General features: G+C 42.5%; 2 long non-coding RNA genes across 6 annotated transcripts in view; one reads left to right on the top strand and one right to left on the bottom strand.

Moving 5' to 3' along the window:
• The window catches only part of LOC111094259, a 172,036-nt gene that overhangs the window by 5,469 nt on the left and 140,945 nt on the right, over positions 1-25,622 (bottom strand). The gene's annotated exons all lie outside the window — the stretch shown is intronic.
• LOC111094258 overlaps positions 9,900-25,622 on the top strand; it is a 160,216-nt gene continuing 144,493 nt past the window's right edge. For 4 of the 5 annotated variants that reach the window (XR_005384815.1, XR_005384814.1, XR_005384813.1 and 1 more), the window contains exons 1-2: positions 9,900-10,050; positions 10,300-10,412. This is a non-coding gene — a long non-coding RNA (uncharacterized LOC111094258). Of the gene's footprint in view, positions 10,051-10,299; positions 10,413-25,168; positions 25,284-25,622 lie in introns of all 5 variants that reach the window. The other variant, XR_005384817.1, reaches the window with a different exon arrangement.

The following is a 25,622-nucleotide window of genomic DNA, read 5'->3' as shown; positions in this document are numbered from 1 at the left end:
TCATAAAACCTTTATTAGACATCACAGGGAGGATGCAAAATACAGGGAGTATGTTATTTTTGGGATCTGGACACCGTATCTCCATGAATGCTGCCTTAAGATTTGACTGGCTCTTTCGACAATGACACCGTGTTCTTGCTCGGGTTACCACATTTTGTCCCCACCCCCACCATTCAAAAAACCTACAGATCTCTTTTTTGAAGCATCAGTGGTTGACCGGATTGTGTTTACGCAGGAAAAAACATGTAACACATCTTGGTCCAAGAATGAACCCGTTTTAGGTACTGAATTAGCCTCCACTTCCCTACGACAACCTCCCCAACTGGGGTGGCAGGAAGAGGTCGTGGGGAAGCTGTCCTTCCCTCCTCCAGGCCTCCTCATAAGCTTTTAATAGTTGCCTTAGAGCTGGGGAAAGCAGAATTTACCTGTGATTACAAAGTCAAAAGTGAAAGTTGGATGTGAGGTTAAATGACTTTTTAATTACTCCTCAGGGAGGGCTCATGACATATTTATTTCCTCTAAATTACCTAATATAATGTGAAACATGCCAGGACAGAAATGATCCTTTACAAAGCAGTATTTTGTAAGGGGTGCTGCTTCCTTTGTTTTGCCTACTCTGGGATCCAGAATCTCGCTGGTGATTGTTAGTTAAGGTCCAAGAAGCCATGGAAATCCATCTCTAATGACTCCTGGAAGGGTTTTTTCACCTAGCGTTTTTTGAAGGCAGGAAAAGGATTTGCCTGAAAACAGTAATTCGTGCTTTAAACGTACTTTAACATATGTATAATTATCATGTGAATGAAGGAAATATTCATTCTACTACATAAAAACATAAGGGTAAGTGCCTACAACAATACCTGAGCTGCATACTCTTTTTTTTTCTTTCTTTTCTCTCTCTCTTTTTTTTTTTTTTTTAGGAGAAGCAGGCTCCATGCAAGGAGCCTGATGTGGGATTGATCCCAGGCCTCCGGGATCAGGCCCCGGGCTGAAGTCAGCACTAAACCACTGAGCCACCGGGGCTGCCCTGAGCTGCATACTCTTAACCGAGAACTTTCTCTTCTTTCAGATACACCCTTGACCAATTCCTTCATCTTTTTCAGATCTTGGCTGAAACGGCCCCTTTGCCAGGATGCCCGGCTTCAACCACTGTTTACTATTGCGAATTGTCCCTTCCCAGCACCAGCTTCCCTCTCCTGCTCTTTTTCATTTTATAATTTCCTTCCTTCCCTCCCAGACTCTGTCATTTACTTATTTGTGGTTAAACCTTGATGCCCATCTTTTCACCCCCCACCCTCCCAGCCCCGCAGTCTAAGCTCCTTGGGGGCAGATATCTTTGTCTCCTGGTGGGTTTTTGTACCCTGATGTGACCCAATAAATATCTGTTGCATCAGTGATGCTATCTGTGGGTCCCTTCTCGCAAGCTGGCAAGAATGATTCTCTTCCCAGTGATCCAAGGCCTGCAACTTCTCTCGTGAGCACTGGCGCTCTACTCTGACGGGCCGCCCCGGTTGAGGCTCCTGGTGGTGTAGCCCACTCGCAGGCTCTGAAACCTTAACTAAGGTACAGCCTTTGGCTCACTGAAACGGAGGCTTTGCTCGCCTTTGAATTCTCTGCAGATCGCAGCCAGCTGGCTCTGTTGGGCCCGCAGCACCTTCTGGAAACCAGCTCCAGCCCCAGCCTTCTTCACCGTCTCTGGGGAAGGTTACGCTTTCTAATTGTCCTGTTGGGTGAGACAAGTCGTTTTTAGACTGGAAGCTGCAATGACACTGAGGTCTGGGAGCACGGGGCTGTGACACTCCGGGGAGGCACGGGAAGGCACCCCCCTTGTGCAAGCAAGTCACCCGGGGAGCAGTTCCTGCCTGGCTTCTCAGCACTCTGCAGAAAGCCTCTGGGTTAGTCAATCTGGGCTATTCTAACAGGTCCCCCACAAGCCCCCCTTCCACACCTGGTGGCTTACAAGCCACAGAACTTCGTATGTCACCGCTCTGGAGCCGGAGGGCCGAGAGCAGGGCGCCAGGTGGCCGGCCGCAGGCTTTCACCGTCCTCCCCGCAGAGCGGAGAGGTCAAGCCAGCTTTCTCGGAACCCTGCAAAGGGGGCCAGATCCATCCCTGCGGGCGCCACCCTAACAACCTCATCTAATCCTAATCGCATCCTAAAGGCCCCATTCCTAATACCATCCTCTAGATGGCGAAGATTTCGACGTGCATCCTGGAGGGACACCAATAGTCAGTCCATAATACCTCCTTCCCGATGAGTCACATCGCTGACACCTCCAGTCTTCGGATCTCAACCTAAATGTCAATGTCATAGAAGCTTTCTCGGGCTATTTATGGTGGGTGATTACCCTTTGTGCAAATCCGCCGTGCCCCGGTTGTTTTCTTCACAGGACATATTACAACTCACAACATACATTGTTTACTATCTGTCTCTCCCACTTGACGCTGGGCTGTAACCTCCAGTATGCCTGTCTTCTGTGCCCAGTCCAAGCACAGGACCAGACCAGCCACCCAGTAAGTGGATTTGAGGACACACGGGCACGTCATCAACTTAGGCCACCTATTCAGTGTATATGATGAGTCGACCTAAATCCGGGCTTATTTAGATGGGGGCCTGTATCTCCTAAAGGCTTCGCACAACATACCTCAGTTATCCTTTTATGCTATTATTTGAAAGCGATGGATACTTTCTTGAGGAGAAGCCCAGAACAGAACTGGGACCCCTTAATGGGCAGCATTCCCAACTCTTCCTGCTTAATATCATCTTTACTGTCTTTTGTGAAAATGTGGTGATAAGGAGGCATCATCGCACACCTATGGGATATCTATTGTACGTAATTTGCCATATAGAGAGAAACTGGATTTTGCAATTTACGTAATTGAGGTAGTAAATGGGAACACATTCACTGCAAAAGCCTCCTAGCCCATATAAGTACTAGAAGAGTCCATAAGTTCAACATAATCTTTAAAAAAATAAATACGGCGTCCTGCAACCTGTACTGGAAGGAACATATTTCATAATTTAGATTTGTTAAAAAAAATTAGTGATGATGAACTGCGCTAAGTCTCTGCATGCCTTATCTCATTTAACCTCATTTCTGTGAATTCAGTTTATCATTTTTTTTCAGTTTACAGATAAGAGGACTGAGGTTGGATGGTTCAATAGCTTCCCCAAGGTCATACAATAAGAAAGCTTCGGTTTTGCAAAAGAACCATTGGTCTTAACCGCTTTGCTCTATTCCTCCAGAACTTGGTGCTTAGGGAAGGAAGAATTTTTAGTAGCGACAGCACAAAAACAGCACTAAATGAAATAGGAAAGAAGACTGATATTTTCCCTTTTTGGGCAGTTGTCTAAAATGAAGTTTACGGATCCCAAATAAAGAAGAAGGCAGTAAACTGATTTTTCGTATAATTTGAGAATCGTGCCCATGTTTCCTTATAGGCTTTTGAGTCAGGATCGGGATGGAGGGAGCAACGCAGAATCATCGTTGTGAGTCTGTGTTCATTGCCTTCCCCAATATTGTGCATCTGCCACCTTGCGCTCCTGTCAAGTCAAGGTTATAGAACCTCTACTCTGTAGTCCAAGAACCATGCAGAAAACACCCATAAGTACTCTGTTTTCATGGGACTAATTCATTTTTATAGCAGTTCCCCTGAGGCCCTCAACAGAGAACTAACACCGAAGATGGGATTTCCAAGGTAATTATATCTGACAGACAGCCAAAAATGTGAGACAGACATTGAAAAATTATAATAACTTCAAATCCAGAATTAATACTCCAGCAATTCCTACTGTGATTAGTTTAGTTTGACACTTTCCGAGGTACAAATTGAAGCTATCGAAGTGATTTGTGTTTCAGTTCAGTTTGCGAATGTTTATTTTTCCTTAGAAAGTTTCTAAGCGTTGACTTGATTGACAGCCAGTGGATGTTTATATAAGAGAAGAGAGGAGACCATGAGACAAATTACAGTTTTGTGTCTTTCTGTTTTACAGAACGTTAACTGAACTAGGTTCTGATGGAACCAATTTTTGGTTGCGTGGCCAAAATTTGGTCAAATGGATTCCTTCTGTGTGGCAGTCCACGTGACTCTAATGCCTGTGAGCTCTTAAGAGACCAAAGAGAATCAGTTGCTTGGGCTGACACTAAGATCTAAATAATTTTGATTTCCAACCATTCTGCTTCTACATAGGCAGCCTTTGGAAAAGTGCTCACCAAATGGTTAAACAATAAGGCCCAAGTCACCTGAGCTGGGATGGTGTCGGGGAGGCAAACCTGCAAGTCTAAAAGAAGGATCCCAAAGGGTGAATTTGTTATTTTATATCAAGCCTTGGAAGCTGTTCTGTTCTCATCCTGCCAAAAGTCAGGATGAGATATAAAACTCCTCCAGCTGCTACTTTAAAACTTAGGGGTGTGTGTGTGGGGGTGGGGGATTGTACAAAACGGTAAACAGAGAGGGGTCATTCCCCTGAAAGTTGGTCAAGGCTTCAAATGAAATGAATGAGGAGAGTGTACTTTTTTTTTTTTTTCTTTACTTTTCAGAGGGTAGAGCTTTGCTTATGAAAACAACCTCAGATAAATCACCACCGTTTTGGTCTTTCTAGAACACTGATAAAGAATCTGTAGAGCAGACGTAGACAGAGAATTTGACAATTTCTGCATCTGCTATCAGAAGCCCCGACGACAGAGTTGATCTTGTTGAAGGAGGCAGGAGTGGGATTCAGACCTTCAGCAGGCAGGGAGCCTGCCGCAGCCCCGGGCATCTCCCTGGTGGCCAAGGGCTTTGCTACATCCTCACGAGGAGGCGTTGCTTAGTCAATTCGTACCAGAACCATCCTTCTGAGGTTTTTAAAGTGTATTGCATTACGGTTTCCTCTCAGGTAGATGGTACATAGTTCTCAATGCAAGGCATCACTTTATTCATTTCCAGTGAACAGTGTGGGTGTCTTTTCATAGAGTCCACAGTTCTAAGTTAGAGAGTAGAGGGTCATCTGTAACCATGCCTACAGAAGCTCGAGTATGCTGGTATTCACAAAACCTGGAGCAGTTAACGGATTGTTAATAATACCGGGTACTGGTAGTTAAAGGGTTGTTAATAGTTAATGGATTATTACTAATACTGGGTACTGGTAGAGATAAATACTTGAGTGGGATGGGCCTCCGAATGGTATTCGGTGTGAGCACGCGAGACAACTTGCTGAACCCCCGCGGAATGGTGTGGAAATAAGGTCCATCCCTGTCTGAGCGCCACAACCTACACAGGTGACTATTGTGCTCTGCGACGCTCTGCAAAAGGTAAACTGAGCTGCCAGTTGTGTTGCTAGACCACCTGCCACTTCCTAGATAAGGACACCTGAGCCCCCTCCTACCGACAATACAGCATTCACCCGGTGCCAACGTGGGTGTGCATTTTCCTACGTGACACGAGTCCGATTCTGCAAGCGATGGGCCACGGTGACGCGTGTATTTCTCAGCATCTCTTGGAGGGAGACAGTTTTCTCCACTTTGTGGTTTGGAGCGTGGCATTTGCAGAAGCGTCTGCATAGCACATGGAGCGGATACGCAAAAGCAGTGGAACGGTTGTGTACTGATTGCACACTGAGCTAGCCACGTGCGAGACACGCGCACCTTGGCTTCACGGTAAGAGCAGCTTCCGTAGCGTGGACTTGTGCGAAGGCGTCGCTGACTGCATTTGGTCAATGGGGTCAGTCGAGAGCTCCCCCCACCCAGACCTCAGCAATTCCTCACGGCGGATGGTGCTTTAGGTACCAGGGCTGTCAGGGTGCAAAAGATGAGCTTCGGCTGCAGTTGATGTGGCACTTCCAAGCAGCACCGATCAATCGAGAAACGAATTACTCATGCTTTGTGACCAAAATAAAGTAACAATGATAAACTCATCACAGAACTGTCTAGCAATGGGAGAAAATGTGACAAGGGCCAAATATTGGCAACAGATGATAGAGACGGACAAAACTATGACTAGGGAGGAAGGAAATTTGACTTTTACACGAAATATTGTTAACCCCGGGGCTCTTCTGAAGTTAGGCACGTTGGATGTTTTGGGCCATTTACCATCAAACTCATGTTAAATACGTTTACCTCTACTATTTAATTGTTTGGAGCGGCCTATCTAGCACCAGGTGATAGAGTTACTTGGATAAATACTTTTTAACGGCCCTTTGATTCTAAGATGGCTCAAAAGCATGCACGGCTTTTTATCTAAAACTCTTTGTAAATAGCATTTTGCTAAAAATCAAAATCCACCAGGCGATCAGAACGCTTAAAGGAGTTCTAAAGGTTCTGGAATGAGCCGGCAGCTAAATATTCAGGACAAGGCCTTGCTGTGTGGGAGGATCGCGCACACATACACACCTTTCTTACTGTTGGGGATGCCCATGCATAGAGAGTGTTGGGAGATGAAAAACAAAGAAACTGAGATTCCCCCCAAGGAACATGCCGGTTCATCCACTTAGAATTAGCTGATTTCATCAAAGCAAATATCCCGCGTGCACGCAGGTAGCTACAAAGTTATAGCGGACTTTCAGCTCTCTTCGTGCTGAAGGCAAGCTCCGGCTGGGCCCACAGCCCGCTGCTGTGCGTCCTAGTGACCCGGACCTACTGTGCGCTTCCTTCCTGCCGTTCCGGGGCAGGCTGAGCGGGAGCTTTCCTTCTTCACCACTCGCCCCATACCTTCCCCAGTTGCCCCGGCAGTGCCCAGTGCAAGGGGGGGTTCTCCCGTCCTGCGGCCTTCCCGCGAGGCTGCAGCAGCGCCAGTTTTCTCCCAACAGGCAGTCCCCAGTGTCCAGACCCTGTGCCTCCAGAGCAGGTGGGTGAGGTAGAGGCCCCCTGGCCCCCTGGCCCCCTTCCCGGTGGCCTAGGGAAGGAAGGCCAGGTGCTGGCCAATCCGTAAACAGGTGCTAAGCCAAAATGAGCATCTCCCAGAAACCACAGGTCAGTGGGTGGCATTCCCTCGGCTGCAGACCTTGGGGCTTCCCCCTTTCTGCTCTCTTCTCTATAAACCCGCAAGACGCACCCGGGAGCCTCGGGGATGGACTGTCCCCCACCCCAGGAGCCCATCCAGGTGAAGGGAGTTGGTGGGAGCAACAGCCGAGGGGGGAGGCCGGGGGCACCAGGGAAGGCTCGAGCTGCGGAGGCTCAGGGCCCGCTCCCCCCCCGCCCCTGTGTCCCTACCTGTCCACCCTCTGACTTGGCGGGCGGCAGGTGCACATGAGGCCGTGGGCAGGCGGGGGGCAGTTCCCAAGGGAAACTGTGCTCCCCCAGGATTAGCCCGCAGAAGCACGGGCCCCGGAACGCTCGGAGCGCCTCGGAGCCCACCAACACTGCGCTGCGTCGCTGAAAGCTTCTACGATGTCAAAAGGGCTTGTAGCTGTTGTCCCAAAAGATGTGAAAAGGATTTTATTTTTTTAAAAAGATTTTATTTACTTATTTATGAGAGAGAGACAGAGGCAGACACAGGCAGAGGGAGAAGCAGGCTCCCTGCGGGGAGCTGGACACAGGACTCCATCCCGGGTCTCCAGGGTCACGCCCTGGGCTGAAGGCAGCACTAAACCGCTGAGCCACCAGGACTGCCGGAAAAGGATTTTAAATTGCCCCAAATTGGGACGCCTGGGTGGCTCAGTCGTTGAGCGTCTGCCTTTGGCTCAGGGCGTGACCCCGGAGTCCTGGGTTTGAGTCCTGCATCAGGCTCCCTGCATGGAGCCTGCTTCTCCCTCTGCCTGTGTCTCTGCCTCTCTCTGTGTGTCTCTCATGAATAAATAAATAAATCTTTAAAAAATAAATAAATGTCCCCAAATCGACGTCTAACACTTTGCAACTTGCTCCATTAACGAGAGAAGGACGTCCGCAGGTGCGCAGGTGCCCCCCAAACCCACCCGCAGCGGGGGTCAGGAGCCACACGCTGATTTTTAGCTGCTGGCCCTGCTGGCCGATGGCTTAGAGCCCCCCTCGAGGAATCTCCTTCCTTCAGAGGAAGCCACCTCACTTAAATGTCATGGGAATCCCCCCTCTCCAGGCTCGGGCCTCATCTGGTGACTGGCCAAGGGCGTCCAAAGCTCCCCTGCTCACTCGGGACCCCTCGAAGAGCCACCCCAACCCGGGGCTCTCTGGGCCTCACTCCCCTTGGCCTGTCCCGCTCCTCTTCCTCCCTCAGGGTGTCGTTCCCACCAACGTCCCCCCGTCTTCCCCACAATTCTTCCTCTCACTGGGAATCCAACCTAAAATAGAGAAAACCAATATATTCCTTCTGTCACCTTAGGGCTCCCTCTCCTGATGCCTAATACGCCTCCTTCCTACGTGGTACGATAATGCTCTTGGCATTTACACAATTTTAATTCTTATTCAAACACTACTGTATACCTATGGCTTAAAAAGTTTTTTTTTTAACCTTAAAAAGTTAAATAGGACTGCGGTGTTCACGGTGGAGCCAGCAGGGCCCGTCCTATCCCTTGGTGACAGCGCACCCGGCTCTTCGTGGACTCGAAGACTGTGGGCAGCAGGTCCTGACCCCCCTACTCTAAGGGATTAAGGTCCTCCTCGCTCCCTGATAACCGCACCCTCATCGGCCAATTTGAAAAATGAACAGTCTTCGTGAGTTGATCACTAGTCTACACCGTTGCCATCAGAATCTCTACCGCACAGCTGCAGGGTGGGTTCTAGTTTCTTCCTTTCCTCTCTTAAACAACCTCTTTTGCCCGCCCCCCCCTGCCCCGAAGGTTAGTAATTTCCTTTTATAGCTTAACATTTGGTCTGGGGGGGGAAAAAAAAGATAAAATTTGGTCTGTTTCGCTTCCTTGTACCCATGGCTCGTTCATCCCTGAACTGTATGGGAAAGGTCTCCTCCCTGGTAAAGCAGATCGGTTCCTCTTCGGCCCTGGAGTTGTGCCCGGGGCCTGGGTGCACTCGTGTCGGGTGCTCTCTAGCTTTCTCCCTCCATCTAGGCCTCCTCTCCAGGCCTGGGGCATCGCTGGCACCCCGGCTCTTCTCCTCACCTTGGCCTGGGATTTTTCTCGGATCACAGGCCTACCTCCTCCCCGGCTTACCCAGTTAAGTTTGCGGGAGTATATTCTCCAGAACTCTCCCCAGAATGGGTAGATCTCTGCAAAAAATTGTGGAAGCTGTGAATGAACTTATTTTTGTTCCCCTCTCACGCTTGCTTGATAGTGTCCTTGGGTACCTACTTCTAGGTTGGAGATAATATTTTTAGTCAGAATTTTGAAGGCTTGTCTCCATTACTGTTTTTGAGAATTTATGATGTCATTTGACTCTTCGTTCTTCGGGTGCGGCCTGTTGCTTTTTGGTTTGTGTGCTTCTTCTCTCTCACATGAAGAGATTTTCTGAAGATGTTCTCTTTATTCCTGGTGTTCAAAATTTAATAATGAGGGAGCTTGTTGGGAGGCCAGTTTTTACTCATTGGACTGGGAGCTCCCTGGTCTCTTCTAATTTGAAAACTCGTGTACTTCAATTCTGAGAAAATTTCTGGTGTTATTTTATCCATCATTTTCTCGCCTCTTATTCCTCAGTTCTTTCATTTTGCAATTCCTATTAGACATCTTGCATCTCCTGAAACGATTCTCTTACTGACCTTTTTTTCCCCCCCGTGAATATTTTCCTCGTCTTTGTGAACTGTCAGTTTTTGTTTGTTTTGCTTGACAAGAGATTTACTCAACTTTATCTCCCAAACTTCATAAGCTCTGTTTTCACATTTTTAATTTATAGGAGTTCTTTATTCTCTGAATGCTACCTCACTTTCTTTCAAAGCAGCAATCTGTCCTCGTTTCATGAGTGCCACGTCTCTTATCTCTCAAAGGAGATTACAGTTGCTTGAAAGTATCTTCTGTTTCATGATATGGTCTTTGTTTTCTCCCGTTTTCTTTTCTTCTTTCTTTGTTTTGCTCTGGTCTTGCAAGTTAGATCCCCTCTACTTACATCTCCTGATCTTTCGCCATCCATCCATTCATATTTAAAAGTGAGACCCTAGAAGGCAAACTGGAACTTCCGTGTGCCTTAGGGACCTTGCCAAGTGGTGAAACCCACTGTGAGTGACTGGGCATAGCAGACCATTTCTCTGGCAACCCCCCACTGCCAGAATTGATGGGTATTTTCTTCTGGGCTTGTCAGCTTCTTCAGAGGGGGAACTTTCTACCTCCTGCCTTGGGACAGGGGGGTGGACGGTATAAGGTAGGCAATAAGAGTTCTGGGAGCTGAGGTGAAAGGGACAGAGTATCTTCCAGTGAGCAGAAAAGATTTCATTCCTCCCTTCACTGGTCCTGTTGTCTCCCCGTAGGGCCTCATGGGTTCCAGATCACCAGAGAGTAACCACCTGGCTGGAAGAGAGACTACAAGGGCCTCTTAATCAATCCAGTTGTCTTCAGCCCCGACTTACACACCTGATGCCAGGTGAGAGGTGCTATCTCTTCCAGGATTTTTGTGAAATTCTGAGGTGCTCCTCAGTTTATCTCCAACTGACCCTCCCACTGCCCCCAGCATCCACTTCTCCTACCCATCATAGCCCTCAGCAGAGAGAGGTTGAAACCTTAGCCAGTTACCAATTTTCCACCTACTTTCCATTTTTCTCAATTTTGTTGAATCATACTGTTACCTGTTCTTTCTCATTCCCTTTGTCCTTGAGCGTTTGTGTATGTTTACTGTTGCCCGAGTGGCCGCTCAGGAGGAAGCAGTGAAACACGGCCGTGTTCAGTCTGGCTAACTGGAAGTTCATAATTACTTAATTCCATCTTCCCTGCTTCACCTCTATCTGGTTGACTCTTGATTTCGAGGAATACAGCAATGACAAGTACATCAAGGGTCTCAATACATTTTTGTTAAATAGAGTAAGGGATGCAAATTTGTTTTGATGTCTGTACAGATTCAATTTGACAAAAATTCTCCTTAAAGTATAAATTTATTTGGTAATCTCAGGAAGGGAATTTCTAGAAGTTTAACAAGGTCGAACAGTAGGATTCTAGGGGTGTGATGGTGTATGATTAGCTAAGGCTCAGCTCTTTGATGATCAATTTTAAAAGAGATAGTGAAATTTGTTATATTGGAACAGAACAAACATTTCATATTTTGTCCTTAACTTTAACAGAAGCGATTTCATATCTTGAAGAGAATTCCCAGATGTTACTAATGTCTTCGTAGATGATTAAGCAATTACTTCAACTGTCTATGATAGACTCAGGAAAATTACTGATTGAAGAAAGAAACATTATATTGTGGAGTTTTATTTTCATAATGGTATTTTTCTTCAATTTGATCAGTTTTTGGCAGAGTGTTTTCATATCATAATGTTAGAGAGGAAAGGCCTTGTATATCGTGTGAACAGAGGTCTTGGTCCTTGAATTCCCCAAGAGATGATATATGTGGGGATCTGTGCTCAGAAGGGGCAGATTAGAGGAAACTGGCCCCTACGTTGTTTTGGGATTGGATATTATTGGGTCTCTCTGGAAGGAGCTGTGACCTACAGTGGGGTGGTCTCTAATGGAGGCTGTTTCCAATCATTTGGGAAAGTCCTCCCAACAGGTTGGGAGGGGGAGTATTTGACCCTACAAGGTTAGTACCAAACAGTCATGGTAGCCTTTCTCCATAAGAGGGGAGGGTGGCAAAAGCATTATAAAGAGTCTAGGGGTTACCCTGGGGCAGAGGTGGAAGAGAAGAGGGCTTGTTAGGCATCTGTGGCTCTTGATCTGTCAGGCCAAGGTCTTAGGAGCAATAAGGTCAGGATGTTGAGCTTCTGGACATATAATGTGTAGTTTCTTGTTTTTTGTTTTTGTTTTTTCTAAATCACTGTCCTTGTCTCCAGCTCCTGTCTCTCCCATTTCTCTTCAAGGACTTGGGACTCTGCCTCAGGGCTTTCCTTCTACTGCTCATGTCTAGCTTCCACATAACGATAATATTCTCATAGATGATTACAATTGTAATGTTTTTTTTTCAGTAATTAGCCACTAAAAAACTGCACAAGAAAACTGAATATGGTCTTGCACGATAAATAGGAAATGGCATTTTAAAAGCTATAAGTTGTACTACTTTTTTGTAAAATATATACAGTCTATTTTTAAGGGGATGGGTTTTGAAATGACATATATAGATAATTCATCAGGGTAAAAATTCAGTTACTATCATGATAACTTTCATATGTGTGTATATCTTCAAAAATCTAAAATTGTATTGCTACAAAGTTAGCCTACCAAATGCCATACTATGCCGTGCGGCATATGGCCTGGCATACAGCAATAATCACCAAAATTTGTGTTAGTGCCTTCAGAAAAAATAAGAAATTGTCCCTGTAGTGGAGCAATGTTAGCAAATAGAAATGAAGTCTTAACTTTTGCTTCCATTTAAGTTCATTTCTTAAGGTTTAGAATATGACCTGAATAAGCAGTTTAGTATGTACATATATGTGTGTGTGTGTCTAAGTCTACAAATTTTCCCCACTATACACAATTAAAATTATTATTAGACAGCTTTGTTTTGACAACTGAATTTGACAAGTTAACCTCACTTAATAATCCTTTTGTGCAGATTTAAACTTTTCTCTTTTTCATTATTATGGAACATTAATTTGTCTTATTATTGGACTTTTTTTTAATTCTATTTATTCTTAGGAGGCACTTAATAAAAAATGGAAATATTTATGTTTTTAAAATTTATTTTTAGTTATTTCAACTCTTATACAAACCATATAAATTTTGAATACTGGAATAGAGCCTGGTGCAAATGATCATGCTGAAAATCAATAGGTCACCGCACAAAATTAACTTTGGTATATTCATAATTACTTACATTTCACACATGCTCGTTTGACAATACAACATCTTAGACACATAATATTCTTATTCTGTGATTTACTTTTTCCTTAGAAAGGGTATGAGAACCAGATGTAGAGAATTATGTATTACACAAAGTTCCTGAGTTACATATTGACACACAGGAAGGGCTCTATCGTTAGAACCTAACATGCAACCCTGCCCTGAGTTTTAGAGGGAGAATGGAATCCACGAAAAACCTTGAATTGGAATGTCAATGACTTTTTCCTAAAATGAAGAATTGCTACCTTTTTTGGCAAATGACGCTCAGGGGCACCTCATCATTGTACAGGCTACTTTGCTTTGCACTGTCTCTGAATACCTTCTACTTGCTACTTCCCACTATACCCTCATTTTAAAATTAGCTATCTCTGGTATAAGAGATTTCCACATAATTTGCCTCAGAAGGTTTGTTTAGCCAACAAATATTTATTTGGCATGAGTTGTGCATTGGATACTGTTTTAGGTCCTGGAAATGTAGCAACAATCAAAACAGACAAAAATCCATGCCCTTAAAAATTTTCATTACATTCTAGTTTACATTCTAGTGGGGAAAGAATATATTAAACAGGATAAATAAGAAACCTATATAGCAAGGCCACCCAAAGTAAATACTAAAGAGGAAACAAGTAGGGAGGGAAGATGGATGGTTTCTAGAGCTGGAAGTAGCTGTTGAATTTTGGATAGGGTGACTAGGAAAGGAGTAGCTGTGGGAGGGGGCTGTGTGATTATTTGGAGAAAGAGCATTTTAGAATAGGTGGACAAGAAGTAAAAATATCCTGAGGCAGGAGAGTTCTGGTATCTATAGGAGGAGTCCAGGGCAGCTGGAAAGAAGGACTCCCTAGGCAGGAGTCAGCGATGAAGCCCAAGAGACCAGGAATTGGCGCGGGGAGTCAGTGGGGTGGGCGAGTGTGGGGGTGTGTGTGGTGCTGATCACGTAGATTTAAATCCAAGGAAGACTTAGGCTGTGAGTGAAATGGGAAGCCACTGCAAGGTTTCCAGCAGAGGAGAGATGTGATCTCACAGGTATTAACAGGATTCTGGTGGCTGCTGGATTGATGGTAGTATTAAAAGGAGCAAGAGCCGAAGCAGAAACCAGATAGGAGGCTAATGCAATCAAGCATAGGGAAACCAGTGACTTGAACTTGGGTGATATCAGTAGAGATTGTGGGCAGTGGTTAGATTTTGAAGGTAGAGCCCAGAGGATTTACTAATAAATGGCTGTTGGCGTGTGACAAAAATGGAGAAGTAAAGATTGATGCCTAGTTTTGGCTTGAGCAACTGGAAACATTGTCGAGTTTCCATTAACTCAGCCATAAGGACCCCTAGTGGAGTAGGCTTAGTGGGGTATGAAGGGAGACTGATTTATTCAAAGGAAAAGGCGGAGTGGGCAGTTGACTATACAAGTCTGGAATTCAGAAGAGAGACATGAGCATATAATTTCAGAGTTATCAGCATGTGGATGGTATCCAAAGCTGTGAGACTGATGATCCATTTCATGCAAATGTGACAGCTTTCTGCCATTGCTAGGGAGGTTTATCATATTAGATTTTAAGAGTAATGCTATTTTTAAGGTAATGCTTTTTTAGAATAATGCTAAAATCTCTGCATTTTATGGGACTCAGTAAATTTCTGCAAGCTTAGAAGAGTAGCTGGTCATAGTGTTTGTTGCACAAAACACAGCATAATGCTTATGCTAAAATGTTAAATAAAAAGGAACCTGCAAAATTATAAGCATTACATAACTATGATAGTGTAAAATATACTCAGACAAAAGTGTGAAGGAAGTATGACACTTTAAATATCAATTGTCTTGGGTATTATTGGGAATATGTATGAAAATTTCCAACTTCCCCAAATTTTATTTATTCTCCAAATTTTCCAAATAAGTATGAACTATTTTTCAAATGGGAAAAGAAGATAAAATTTATCTTCCATGGCTACACAAATAACATTTCTTCCTGTGTGATTAGTTAATGTTTGGATAAGAGTAGGACCCAGAGTGAGTAATTGCCCTGTATTTCAACATTTATGATTATATGTAGTATGATATAAAAATACAGAAAATGAAGATGAAGCACATTCACCAATCTCACCTGGATAGCATGTTAAAAAATACTGGGTTTACTGACAATTTATCGACATCCAAGACCAAGTTTTCTAGAAAAGCCAAGGAGAAAACAGGCTCCGTAACTAGCCTAGTCTACGAATCTCTCTATATTCAGGCTGCGCTTTATTTCCAAATCAAATTGATGTAATTTCCAGCTCCTGTTTTGGTCTCTGATCTCCTTCTCCAGCACACAGGGTCCCTTTGGGATTTCTTTTTTAACACAAACTTTCACCATGGGGTTTTTTTCACCTTGTTCTTCCAGACACACTGAAGGGTTTTGATTCTTCAAGGTTTATTTCAAAGTACTTCAAAGAGCGACCTCCTGAAGTGGGGTAAAATAGATTTAACAATACCAACCTACCTCATAAGGCTGCTGTGAGGAATAATAATATAAAGGACTACAAAGCACTCTGTAAATACAAAGTTCTATCCAAATGCTTAGTAATAATTACTGGGTACAGCACAATGCAGTCTTTTGTGCATTTATAGAAGTGCCGATGAGTACGATAAGTTTCCCTCTTCCAGCCCTTTTTCGATTTTTTATAATAAAAGTATTTTATTTAAAATCATGTACAGAACATCCTTGCTTCAGGCCTTGGATATGTTCCCAAGTAAGAACTGAAACAATGTCGGGCTGTGGGAAAAGCAGCAGAGTGTCCTGGGTACAGCTCTTTTCATGTCTGAAGATGCTCTGGCGCAGTAGGGAAACCGGAGATGTAGAATCCCATGCTATTTTTTTTTCCTCTGGATGGATACATATAGACATATAGATATCTTCCATATATATATACATGAATGAAGATCTAGCCCACCCTCTGGTATGTGCGTTCCGTTCTCAATTCTGTAGCAGCCACTCTCTTGTAAGCTCCAGATCGTTCTAAAACGTCAATATGCAATCATCAGAAAACACTCACAGGGGATGCATGTAGGATTTGGGTCTTTCTCCATACATTTCCTCCTCCTAACTTGCTTTTTAGATTCCAGTTATTATATTTACTTATTTGTTTGTTTGTTTATTTCTTTAATAGAGAGGGAGAGAGAGTACATGTGCAGGGGAGGGGGGAGGGCAGGGGGCGAGGGAGAGAGAGAGAATCCTAAGCAGATTCCACATCCAGCCCAGGGCCCCATGCGGGGCTGGATCTCACAACCTTGAGATCATGACCTGAGCCGAAATCAAGAGTCAGAGTTGGATGCTTAACCTGCTGAGTCTGGGTTAAGATTGCAGCTATTTTAGCCACTCTGCTCTCCAATCTCTTCCACCTCAGGTCAGTAGGAATTCCGTGATCTTTTTGGATTCTTGCTTTCTCTGCCATGGCCAGGAAATAGTCTCCCGGTGGAATCAGCACAGCCGTGGGCCTCACCTCACGACTTCCTCCTTTCTTACGGATCGCACAAATCAGCACATTCATTGGAGCAGATTGTATCATGACAGCTCACATTTGGGCTTCTCATGGTGAGGAGATGATTCAAAACCAGTTCCAGAATTCCAGGTCTTACATTTTGGTCTTTAAGTCCATTTTGAGTTTATTTTTGTAATATCGTAGTGGTTGCCAGAGGGGAGGGAGGAGCGGGATGGATGAAATTGGTGAAGGGGATTAAGAGGTACAAACTTCCATTTGGGGTATAGTAAAAAGTGTTCTAATAACTTTGTATGGTAACTACACTTATCAGGGCTGAGCATTTTATATTGTACATAAATGTTGAATCTCTATGTTGTACACTGGAAACAAATATAATACTGTGGGTTAACTATATCTCAGTTAAAAAAAACATTCAGTCCTAAGACAGTTCAGCCAGAAATATTTCCACCTGGTGATTTTTAACATAAATTTCCCCTTCTTTCTGATCATATAACTGTACCTTATTTTTCATGTTTAAAGTTTGCTCCTTCTTTCTTTCCAAGCTTCTCTGCACTCTGCTTTCATGGTAAGCATGATTTATTCCCACTTATCGAGACATAGATATTGCTTCTGTAGATTTGGGTATGATTTAAAGCTTGATGAGAAAGTAATTGAGAGAAATACACTATCATTGTTATCAATTTTTTGAAAAAATTGGCTTCATTAATACAACATTTGTCTCTTGTACAATAATTTCCCAAATCTCAGCATCGCAGAACTACTATATATATTTAATTATTAAAGAATATAGATTTTTTTTTTTGACCAGGGCTGGGGTTTGTATTAGCAGCACTTTATCAAAACCACTTCTCATCACTCAATCTGGATTCTCATTGCTCACCATCACTTAAATATCAATCCCGATAAATAGAGCTGGGAATTGAATTGCAAGGACTTAAAACTGTACACTGAGATACAGCTCATCAGTTAAACCAATATGAGAGCTCTATCATTTTATAATTCTGATCATGAAAAATTGAAGGCAGTTTTATGTAAAGAGATGGATACTTTACCTTCAGCGTGACTTAAATAGCTTGTGATATTCTACTACTTGTGAGGAGACAAATAATGCTACTAAAGTACATTTCTGGAATGCCTTTAAACATGAGAAAATAACATTGGATATTTTTTAAATTGATTGCCTAGTAAAAAAAAACATTATCTCCACAAAACGACCACCAAGAAAATCCAGTCATATAAAAATAAGTTACAAGTTTTGTATATCTTTAAATTGAATCCCTTTTCAATCTTTTAATGCTATGAAAATAATGAATATGGAATTTGTTCCCCATATATTATAGATAATGGATTTTCAACAGTCTCCAGCAGAATGGTGGTGTTAGACAATATGTGTCTTCATTTATTTGCAAAGACAAAAATCCTTTTAATCTCCCATTAGAATATGATGAATACCGTTGCTGCGTTCACTTGTATAATCCTCAAATTTTTGTTAATAACAGATATCTACGGAATACAACATATCTGACTCCATTTTCAGGCAGACTAAAATGTTCACCTCTAGGGACTGGTTTTGAAGCAGTGCAAAACCTGCCTATCCCAAAATATTTTCTCCAGAAATCTACTACAGTTCCTTGAGATAAGGCATTGATTCCAGAAAAGTTCTATCAACCTGAAAATATGCTAACCGACCAAAAGTCATGTTGACACAGCTCAGTGACTTTTACAGGTAAGTGGGTACCCAAGGAAATGGAACTAAGATAGGTAAACGCAGATGTGTGGGAAAACAGAAGACAGGCTCTAGGTATGAAGTACTGTTGGCTGGTGCAGAGCCGCAGAAGAGGCCTGCATCAGGTGCCTTGGGAGGACGAAGGAGAAGAAAGGTGGCAACATGAAATATTCAGAGGCACTAAGAATGAGCAAAACCCAAAGATTCTGCTTAGCCGTAAGCTCTGTCTTCTAGAGCAAAAGCAGAGCATGTATTTTGGATTATCTCACAAGATTTTTTTAGGTGAGGGGATCGGCCATGGTCCTGGCAGGAAACGTGAGCTGAGTGTGATGAAAGGCATGCTGCCACTAATCCGAGGGCAGTTCATGAAGGGGGTGGTTATTAAGGGCAGGGTGTGGGGAGACCATGAGGAAGACTCCGAGAAGCAGGCTAGTGATGCAGTAACTACTACCAGGCAAGGAGGGGAAGGGGAGGGAATGATGTCTAGAGCCCAGAGTATCAGCAACACAGGAAGGGATAAGGGGGGAAGAGAGCGGTCTCTAAAAAATCAGAGACAGGAGGTCTGGTGAGGAGGTCTGCCTGAAAGGAGCTGTGACTCTTGGTAGAGGAACCAGTCAGTCTGTGGTACAGACTCGACTCTCTTCCTTTCTTTGGACCTCATGCCAACGTTCTTTACTCACCAAACCCAAAAGGAAGCTAGTGGGCGAGGGATCCCCTTAAAGTCCACAAACATCGCTGTCCCAGAGCAGAGAGCGGACAGTGAAGAGTGGAGAGCGGACCTATAGGGAGAATGAAAGACACCCTGCCCTAAGAAAGGGGAAAGGAAAACTTTTCTGAATATGTCAAAAGCAACATTTGCTTTCAGAGTTTGGATTCAACGACAACATTTTCATACGGACAAAATTTTTCAAAGATAGAAAACAAATTCTAGAAAATCATCTTGAAAATTTATTCCGAAGTTGGACTACTTTTCAGTTGAGTCTATCCATGTGCTCTATGTGAATCATAAATTAAATGATATATCCTCGATCAGAAGTCACATAAGCGCAAATGGGCTAAGACTATATTCCGACTGTATTTTATTTCTGTAACTGTATTGGTCACAAGTCAGAAAACCAATGTTTTTATATTGTTTTGAAAAAAGTAGAGATGAAATATCCAGCGTATTTTATGTTGGAGGATTTTTAACTTGTTTATGCTACTTGGTATCCAAGAATAGTGTATGTTTAAATTTCTGGGTGTTAAACTAAGTCACTTCATTACTATCTAAGGTGTTTTTTATTCATGTTGTAAACATGAAAAAAGATATGTGTTAGGAATTCTACATTAGTAAAGAAGCGTTGCCTTCTTAAATGTGGCAAGTGTTTAATGTTATCAATTATTGATAGCAATAATACCATCTCCAGGTTTTATAAATGTAGATTCCATACTGGATATTTGGAGGGAGAGGAGAGAAATTGACAGTGAAACGTGGAAAGCGAATAGGAAATCTTTTGTCCAAGATACTACCTTTTTCGTGTTTCGTCAAGACTTTTTTTGGTTTTATTCATCATTTTTGGAGAAGAAATGGCTGGAGGGATAACTAGACTATATGATTCTGAGTAGTTCTATTGATCTGCTGCTTATCACCTTAAATAGAAAATGCACTCAAATTGAGAGCTAGTATAAGGACTGGATTAATGAGAGTCAAATCTAGAAAAAGCAATGCCAGACTAACGTGGGTCCGGTATGGTATTTTTTTATAAGGTTAATACGTCTTAATTCTAAACATATCCCTTGACTAAGGATCTGTGAGTAAAGATAAACATGATCTTGGACTATGTTGGTGCATGTATATAGCATCGTTGTGAGAGACATAATTTTTTATGACTCTAATCTGCGGGTAAGAGAGCAAAAGCAAGTAAGCTCATAGTTAACACATCCTTGCATATGCCAGGCCCCGTTTTAAGCATTTATATATAGCTATAATTATTTCATCCTCTGACAACCTTGCACTGTTATAATCAAAAGGAAACTTTTTACAGAGGAAGTAACTTTCTCAAGACACACCGCGAGTAAGTGGATTGAACCCAGACGGCCCAGCTTTAGCGTCTGGGCTCTGAGCTAGTGCTTGATTCCACCTCGTACAAAATTTGAACAGAGAAGGCCCAAGTGCATTCTTTGGACTCTAAATTACTGTCATGCATCATGAAAGAATGATAAGTCCATCAATCATGATTTTATGTCTGAAGCTAAGAAAATACTCGAAAGTGGCTTTCCTACAGATGGTAAAAAATAATGTAGACAATCTTTAGATCTTCCATTAAACCAAATCAGGCTCTGTTCTGCCTATCCCAGACGGCAAAGATCATTTCAACTGGTTTATTCATCAATGCTCAGTTTCAGGGAAGAACATGTTTATTAGTATTACTTTGACATTATGTAGACAGAAGCCACGTGAGTGACTGTTAAATTTAAACATGCTAGCTTTCACACTGTCTCTGAAGTAATTACTGAGCTATTTGGAAACAATGCCGGGACATTTCCCCTGCATACTTTATATTCCTGATGTAAAGCTATTTGTAAAAAAAAAAAAAAAAAAAAAAAAAAAAAAAAAAGCTGCTGAAACTGGAAAAAAGAAAAGAAAAAACTTTGGAGGGCATTCCCTTTCAAAGAAAGATGCTAAATTAATATACTAAGTGGTAAATACATTCAGCTGTTAAATGAAATGAGAAGACCTGGGCTCTTGGGGACAAGGATTTCTGACAGTGGCATTGCAGGATTCACGCAGAAAAGGCAGGGAGACCATCACTCTGTTCAATTTCTATTGGGTTTTGTAAACATTATTCAGTTAAAAATGTATTCTGTCTCTAACCTACGGCTCTCCCATGCGTTTTTACTTTCTCTGAGTCTTTTCATCTTCGCTCACGTTAAGAGATTCCTCTACGAAGGTATCTTTAGTGAAACCTTTTCCGAGCATATTTCATAGGCACCTCGAGATGCAATAAAATCACCCACGCCTACGACTCCAGTCTGATACACTGGATATAACATATGATCTTTGGAATGATAATTTACACTCATAGGGCTATGAAATACCAACAATTCATAAAAGCAGTCATGAAATAGTTATGGAGGATTTAGAAATGTGGCATTTAAAAGCATATTTTTAAGGACAATGAAGTGAAAAATCAATATAAAAAGAACCAGGATTTTTATTTTTCATCAGAGTACTGAGGGCACATTGCCACAGAAATGAATCTACACAATTATTCACCACTCACACCAGCCAGGGCTATAAGCACAGTTTCTCAGCTCTTTAAGAACCTTTCAGTTCCCATGACAAAATTTTAGCCAATGCAAAAAGCTGTGTCTCTTTTCAGCAATACATGGACATGCTGGCTAAAAGCTAACGCATGTTTTAAATAAACAGCCAATCATTAATCCAAGAGAGAAATCCCATGTACCGGAAATTAAGAAGAAGCTCAAAGTCAGAGTGGGCAGGAGCTGGGGTGAAATTCTAGGTGTTAATAAAAACAAAACAAAACCTAGGTTAGGGTGGCACGCTTGTGCGGGGCCGGGGAGCATTATGGGTCCTAATACTTGAGTGGAAAAGGCATCTTATGTGAGGGCTCCTTGGAGTCAGAGAGCTAGAGTTGAAATACTAGGACAAAGCCAGGATTTAGGAAAGGACCGTCTTGACTGGAAACGGTGCCCAGAAGCACTTGATGTCTTGGCGTGGGCAAGTGACTAAGCATCTGGACCTGTCCCTGTAAGAGTGACCACAAAGTCACTCTCAGAAGCACAACCCTGGGCGTAGGCTCAGCAATGTCAAGCACAGGTCCGGGCACAGTGTAGGTGAGTGATATTTACTGAATGATTGAGTGAACGCTGTTTCTTCTAACAGGTACCACAGGCAGGTACCTAACATGACACGACTTCCAGTTTCCTTGAGCATCTACTTGGTCCAGGCATGTGCACTGCTGGGGATACAAACAATGAGAAAAAAAAACAATCCTTGCTCTCACTGAATTCATATTTTAGCTGTCTGAGGATTGGCCACAAATAAATAGCATACATAGAAAGTGTGTCTGGTGATGACAAGTGCTATGAAGAAAAACAAAGTAAGTCGAGTAGGACAGGAACAGAGAAGGGGGCACTATTCTATATAGAGTCAATAGGGAAGGCTTTACTCATGGGGTGACATGTGACAGCCCTAAAAGAAATTAGAGAGTGCCACGCAGATATGGGGAGAAAGAGCACTTCAGGTAGGAGGAAGAGCTAGGGCAAGGGTGTGCAAGGACTGAAGGAGGGAAACGGGACAGGGACATGTGGGACAGGTGACATGCTGAGGGAGGCTGGAGGGACCAGCCTATAAGGGTTTTGTAAGTGCAGGTTAAGGACTTAGGTTTTTAGTTTCAGTAACATGATCTGCTTTAGAGGGATCAGTAGCAGGTGTGTGGCAAATACACTACAGGGAAGACACCAAAGTGGGGGAAGACCAATAAAAAGGCTCCACAGTATGGATGTTGGTGTGAAAACCATAAATTATCACTGTATTAAATCCACTGGTATTAAAAAATAAACTCACGATGGCCGACAAGGCTTATATTAGGAATGCAGAGACGGATTCCCGTCAGAAACACCATCACAGCAGCACCCTGTATTAGCACACGAAATGGCGAAACAGAACAGTTTCAATAGTTTCCAAAGAAGAAACTGATAGAATTGGAGTTATTACACATAAACTCTTTGCAAGCTAGGAATAGAACTATCTTAACTTGATAAAGAACAACTACCGACATCCTTTATAATATTTAGCGGCAAAACATTTAGAAGCAATTTTTAAAAAAGTTTATTTACTTATTTGACACAGAAAGAGAGAGACAGAGAGAGAGAGAGAGCACAAGCAGGGGGAGCAGCAGCGGGGGAGGGAGAAGCAGGCTCCCTGCTCAGCAGGGCTGGCGGGGGGGCTCCATCCCCTGTGTTGGAGACCCGAGCTGAGCTGTAGGCAGATGCTTAACCAACTGAGCCACCCAGGCACCCCCGTTTAGAAGCAGTTTGATTGAAATCAGGACACGGAGGCATGCTGTCAGCATATTATTCAATATTTTACTGAAGAATCTAGCTGATGCATTAAAACCAGAAAATTTTTGAAAACAGCATAATGATAGGGAAGGAGGAGGCAAAGTGATTTTCATTTGTAGGTGATAGATGATAGAGTATACATCAAGTTTAAGAAAATATCCAGACACAGATTAGAGCTAAAAAGGAGTATAAAATGATTTCTGAACACACATACACACACACACACACAAAGCACAAAAATAATTCTGTGCATCAACAATAACCAAATATAAAATCTTCCAGAAAACAGGTACTACTCAAAAAGCACACACACAGAAGTAAACATCACAAAAGATGTGTAAGAACTGCATGAACGAAATGACAAAAGGTTATTGAAGGACACAATACATGTGAGAATGTGCCGTGGTTATGGATGAAAAGACACAAAATGAGAAATATGTCAGATTTCCCTCTCGTGAGGCCACAAATGTAGTGCAATTCAAATAAAACTTTTTTTTAAAAAAGATGTTATTTACTTGAGATCCAGAGAGAGAGAAAGAGAGCGAGCGAGCATGCACACAGAGCAGGGAGCTCACCGTCGGGACTCGATCCCAGGACCCAGAGATCATGACCTGAGCTGAAGGCAGATACTTAACTGACTGAGCCACCCAGGTGCCCCTCAAATAAAACTCTTAATAGAACTTTACATGGAACCAGACAAGCTGATTCCGAAATCTGTATGGGTGGGTCATGGTCAAAATTGGGGAAGTAGAACAAGGTGTGTGTGTGTGGGGGGGGCTCTTTTCCAAGCATATTCTATGGCAATATAAAGCTTAATAATTGGAATAAAATGGTAGAGAGCTGATGTTAAGCATCTGTGAGCACTTAGAGGATGTGATAGAGGGATCATTAGAATTCAGTTGGAAAAAGAAGGTATTAGTAAATAAATGATATTAGGAAAATTGGTCTTTTGTATAAAAAATGACTTTCATATGAATTCACTTATCAGTTTTCCATTTATATTCAGTAATAGTTCATAGATAGCTTTGAAAGTATTTTCTCCCTGAACATTATCTTTTCTAAAGGAAAAGAAACAACTACTTAAACTCAAAATTTTCAATCTTGTTTAACCAAAGTGCCTTTTATCAGAATTGGGTACGTTCTATTTAGAACTGTGGCAACTGTCTGACTTAATGAAAGAGACTTACTGAAGTTCTGGAGGATTTAGGCCACGCAAAGCGTGTTCAAATATTCCATATCCATTTTATTGTGAGGTGCTGATTTCAACATTGACCTCTCCTTTGATGTTTCATGTATTTCTCTCAGGCTATAGCATATTTTATTTTTTTTTATTTTTTATTTTTTTATACCATATTTTATTTTATTTTATTTATTTTTTTTGTTTTTTTATATACCATATTTTAATAGTTGAAAACAGAAGGGAAATATTTAAAAACAACACGGCCTTTATTTCAAAAGCCAATTCATAAGCAGATCCATTTCTGGTAACTATAGGAAATGGAAAAATGCGAAGAAAATAGTTTTCTGTGATTCATAATGACTTAACCACAGACTCATTGATTAGGCCCTCATGGACGAATTTTGTGATATATAAAAATGTTGTTAATGAAATAACCCTGACCATAAGACTTCAATCTGTAAGGCCGTCCTTGCAAGGACCAGGCAGTGGCCTTACAGCTACGTGTGCAGACTGACCCCTGAGAAGGCTGTTAAAAATGAAGATCCCCAGGGGCCACCTGAGAGGTCCCAGGCACAGGTTCTAGGGGCCCACCCAGGGCTCTTTACCAGAAATAAGCCCCCGTGTGACTTGAGGCAAGAGCCCTTTGACCACCTTTTGGGAAAAGGAAGGGAGGCAGCATTACCATTTTCCTCTTTCTGCTCCCAAATTCAAAGAGGAAGGTACTTGAAATGGACATTGGCTGGGGTGGGGGGGAAGAGAAATATCAACTCCCTTTATACACTTAATCTTAACGTCCTTTAAGGTCTGATTATTTGAGGTTCTCCATTATTTCTGCACATAGTAACTTGGTCCGAAGGATCACCCGAGTTCTGAATACCAAACTCTAATTTGGCCTAATTCACAGGGGTGCAGCGATGTTGAAAAGAAACAGCATAAGCAGAATGATACGTGATGCGAATGTAAAATCTTACCTTCATCACTAGATTTTATTTATTAAATAGAGCTGAAATATTCTAAAGGTAAGTGTCCACATGTTTTTTGAATTATGAGTAGTTTTTAAAAAACATGTATTGAAAAATTGTATTGAAAAGCTCTATCATGAGCTCTAAATAAGAATTTGAATTTGATTCTTCTCCCTGAACAATGTACGCAAGAATCTTTGATTTCTTAATGAGGTAGACATAATCAGAAAGGCCCACGTCTTCCGCCATAACCGCAAACATGGTGTGTCTTCTCTTTCCTTAAATACTTGACTCCTCCTCTCTCTCCTTCAGCCCCAAAAGCTAAAGTCTAGAATCTCCCTCTCAAGACATCATTGGGTCAGGCGTCTAAGCTTCTGGGGCATTCTCAAGCCCAAA

The sequence above is a fragment of the Canis lupus genome, chromosome 36, assembly GCF_011100685.1.
Source record: "Canis lupus familiaris isolate Mischka breed German Shepherd chromosome 36, alternate assembly UU_Cfam_GSD_1.0, whole genome shotgun sequence".
Classification (NCBI taxonomy): domain Eukaryota; kingdom Metazoa; phylum Chordata; class Mammalia; order Carnivora; family Canidae; genus Canis; species Canis lupus.
This window is presented reverse-complemented; position numbering and strand designations above follow the sequence as displayed.